Source organism: Pipra filicauda, unplaced genomic scaffold (assembly GCF_003945595.2).
Source record: "Pipra filicauda isolate LSUMZ 115617 unplaced genomic scaffold, ASM394559v2 scaffold374_size705526_pilon, whole genome shotgun sequence".
Lineage (NCBI taxonomy): Eukaryota > Metazoa > Chordata > Aves > Passeriformes > Pipridae > Pipra > Pipra filicauda.
The window spans coordinates 597,481-601,889 of NW_024104503.1; the positions used below are offsets into that span (position 1 = coordinate 597,481).

The window sequence follows — 4,409 nt, forward strand, 5'->3', positions numbered from 1 at the left end:
CTCTGTCCAAGGCAGGTAAATATTCTGCAGGAAAGTAAGTTTCCTGGTATTTTGACTCACACAGAGATGAAATAACATGCTGTATTTTAAAGCAAGCTTTTTCCCACTCCTGCTGTGATGTAAGAAGTTGTTTTGTGAATCTCATTGCTTACACTGGAAAGATCAGGGCAGAGAAAACAGTGGAGCAGCAAGTTTGCTTTATGCAGCATCAGTCCTCTGGTAAAGTAAGGTTTTCACTAAAAATATCTGTGATATTTTGAACTAGAAGGAGGACTCTATTCCTCTATTCTCACCTCTTCTGCTAGGTGTTTGCTGCTAAGTGGAGATTTTTTTATATGAGATCATCACCGTAGTACTCATAACACCCTGGCCAGCAGAGACTGTGAGGTCAATACTTAAAAAGAGCACATTCTTTTTCTGTAGTATCTGCTGTGCAACTGCCTTTAAGTTTGTTCCTTGAAGACTGTGCATCCCAGAAAGCCAACTGTATCCTGAGCTGCATCCCCACAGCATGGCCGGGAAGTTGAGGGAGATGATTCTGCCCCTCTGCTCTGGTGAGACCCTGCCTGAAGTGCTGTGTCCAGCTCTGGGACCCCCAGAATCAGAAGGATGTGGAGCTGCTGGAGCAAGTTCAGAGGAGGCCACGAAGAGGCTCAGAGGGCTGGAGCACCTCTGCTCTGGAGACAAGTTGGGAGAGCTGGGGGTCTCCAGCCTGGAGAAAAGAAGCCTCCAGGGAGACCTTAGAGCCCCTTCCAGTGCCTACGAGCTACAAGAGAGCTGGAGAAGGCCTTGGAATGACAGGAAAAGGGGAAAGGCTTCACACTGGCAGAGACCAGGTTTAGATTAGATATGGGGAAGAAAGTCTGTGCTGTGAGGGTGGTGAGGCCCTGGTACAGGTTGCCCAGAGAAGCTGTGGCTGCCCCATCCTTGGAAATGTTCAAGGTCCGGTTGGATGGGGCTTCGAGCAACCTGGGCTAGTGGAAGGTGTCCCTGTCCATGGCAGAGGGGGTGGAACTGGATGATCTTTGAGGTCCCCTTCCAGCCCAAACCATTCTGTGATTCTATGATTATGAGTTTATGATTTTACAACACTATGTGTTTAGGATTCTATTAGTTTTTGATTCTACTATGTGTTTATGATTTTATGATTCTGTGACATAGTTGCCTACATTGTTAGAGGAAGTTTGATATCCCAGGAATCACTTCCAAATCTGGAAATCTCTTGTGTCAGCGAAAGATTGCTTATAATTACTTTTTGTAAATATGGAGCTATGACACAGCTGTAGAATTCTGCCTTCCCCCAACAAGGAACAACAACAGAAGCCTCAGTATTTGCTACCTCTTTTTGCACCAAAGTTTCTTTGAGTGTCCTCTTTAAGTTTGATCTTGGCTTAGCAAGCTTCTGAGTCCACAAAAAAAAAAAAAAAAAAAAAAAGAGAGAGCAGAAGGGGTGAAGGAAAGCAAATCCTCATGCCAAACTAGTTTTCTCAAAATTTGCACAAGCATTAATCAGCACATTGCTGCAAAACAGAACAAATAAGAGCATCATGTTCTTCCGAAAGACCAGTTTAAAGGGTTTTGAACTGACTCAGACAAACATATCCCTCAGGGACATCTTTGATTTCTACATTGTTCTCCTGATCACACAGTGTGTTCCCAGAATGAGATTTTTCACTGTTTGTCTTCTTTTCCTTACTGGGCATGGTATTTAGGCAGAAAATCTGTCAGAAAGGAATAGCTGCATATAAATGTTATTCTTAGTACGGTTTCTGATATTATAGCTCAGCATGTTTGGAATATTGATCACAGCACTTTAATTTGCAATTAAAATTATACTTTCTTTTTCCACTGATTTTTTGACTAATTTTATGCAAAATACAGCCTAGGATTGACATAAGGGCAATAAAAATTGCACAGAAAAATCTGTTCCAAGCTAATTGTTAAACATATGGTCACATGCCATGGAAAAGGGGCAGGCAATATGAACAAGAAGTGAACGAGGACATTTAGTATCTTTATAAAGACAGAGGCTTTAATTACTGCTGCTACTTGCATTTTCATTAATTTCTTCTTGCCTTAATTTTCCACACAACCTTTTTTTTTTCTTTTTCCACATTAGAGAGGCATTCACGTTCTCCCACAGTGGTGTAGAGAACTGCTGACTTCAAGATAGAGAAAACTAAGGTGGAAGGAGTTAGAAGGGTGACCCTGGAGATCCTGGAATACCATTTTTATGTCACGTCAACAAAAATTAGGATGAATTCAGAGAGATCACAGGCAATTACAGCATGGTTAGTGGTATGATATGATCATCATGAATTGTTTGCCATTATAACTGGTTAAAAGTTGGATTTATATGTGGATTCTTCAGTCTAGGGAATTTAAGTGGAAGGTTTTCTTAATTTCTTCTTTCTTAATTTTCTTTCTCTACAAATTCAGTCATATGCACTCAAATACCTTGTCCAGAGACACTGTGGCTGCCCCATCCCTGGAAGTGTTCAAGACCAGGCTGGATGGGGCTTGGAGCCACCTGGTCTAGCGGAAGATGTCCCTAACACCAAAAATTCTGTGGTTCTGTGGTTCTATGGTTCTGTGATCTTGGATGCACACCAAAAAATTTACCTATTTCTGTATAGCATAAATCAAATTCGCCCTCAGTGCAGCTTATTTTTCACTTCTAAATTTTCCAGAACATTCTTAGCCTTTGTTTAGCCAAACATAAAGAGCACCACCTTCTGATTTCAGTGCTTATTCAGTGTTGAAGTGGATTGGTGATCGATATGCTCCAGTCTTCTCAAGTCAATATCTGAGCTATAGGTCACTCTGCTAGAACTTTTCCACCCTTCTTCACAAAATGAGTTTTTCTCAGATTGCCGTCCCCATTCTACTCCTCAGTTTCTTGTGTCATTAACCAAGTCTTATTCATTTACTGCACTCATCCCCATACTAGTATTTTAGTTCCCCTCACAACTGTTTATCTCTGTCCTATTATTTTGTCTCTTTAATTCCTGATTTCAGAGCCTGCATTAATTGCTTTTTTTCCACATTGTGTATAAAATGATCTTTGAAATGCTCTTCACTGAAAAGATAGGTAGGATTTTTCATTCTGTTTTCTTCATTTTTCTTTAAAAAAAAAACACCTTACAATTATCATAAAGGTACAATGATTTCCTTATATAGCAGAAAAAGAAAAAAAAACCCAGCAAAATCCCTTTTTAAAACCCTTCACATTTTTTATGGTGACTAATATAGTACTATAAATACATGAAAATGAATAGAAATTGCTAATTTTTATTACAATAAAGTGTCCTTAATATTTTTCAATCTTTTTTATTAACAGGAGACCTTATTATGTTATTTAGATTGTTACAGCAAACACTGCAAATGCATTTAGTCATTATTGATATTCCACTCATATCTGTCAAAGGACTAGAATTTCATTACTCTCCTCATTTTTCCTAACTACCTTAATCTTTTGTTTATCTCCACTATTTCCCCAGGTGACCTAACTCTGGGAAACATCAAAGAACAGGAGAACAATAGAGAATTGATCACTTACAATTCTTTATTGATCCTATGTTTTGTCAACACCAACCATCTCTTCCCAACGAAAACAATAATCACTAATCCTGCATTGTAGGAGGCCTGGATGAAGTTGGGAATATGAATGAGTGGTAGAAGGAAGCACCAATAAAGCAAATAACTGAATAAACTTAAATCATTCCCTACTGAGTAAATTTTTACCTTGGACCAAAACCTACTGATGGAAACCAACTTCTAGCTGCCAGGTCTGCCAAGATGATAACGTGGGATACGGTGCAATAATTTACTGGTTTAAATTTAGTTTAGTGAAGCCAAAACCATCTGGTCCAAAGGACACTTTGGCAGACTGAGTAGAGTGAGAACACTGTTCTTGTTGCTGTTATGGTCTGATAACAAAGGAAAAATTCACAACCAAAGCCATTAAAAAGTCATTTGCAGTCTATCTCCCAACCAAGTTAGAATAATAAGAGGCAGAGCACTAATTATTATTGTATGAAGTTTCCCAGCAGAGACGTTTCAAACCAATTGCCACTTGTCTGTTCTCAAGTATTTTCGGCACGCAAATAATCTGTAAATGCTTTCATTTGTGGCACCTTTTCATTTATGTGACAATATTATTACATTTGTGTTTTCCCTGGCAATTGTTTTATTGCCATCAGGGAGTGATTAGTGAAACACTTTAGAGAAAGTAAGAGCATCTCTGAATCTGCCCCTAATTTTAGGTCTGGGTTGAAATGGACTCTCAATAAAATAAAATTGTGCGTTTTGGGAAGACAGACAAGATGCTGATTACATAGGTAGGACTGGAACAGAAAATGAGATAGTACCACACACATAATACAAGGGTATTAGAACTGAATGCAATA

The 4,409-nt window shown here is 39.0% G+C and overlaps 1 long non-coding RNA gene across 2 annotated transcripts; it reads left to right on the forward strand.

Annotated features, from left to right (window-relative positions):
• Positions 1–425: 425 nt before the first annotated feature.
• Positions 426–3,718, forward strand: LOC113988869. 2 transcript variants are annotated; one of them, XR_003541040.2, is made up of 4 exons: positions 426–554; positions 2,120–2,291; positions 3,019–3,091; positions 3,501–3,718. It is a non-coding gene; the product is annotated as an uncharacterized LOC113988869 (long non-coding RNA). The 2 variants fall into 2 exon arrangements; XR_003541041.2 differs by lacking the exon at positions 3,019–3,091.
• Positions 3,719–4,409: the final 691 nt, after the last annotated feature.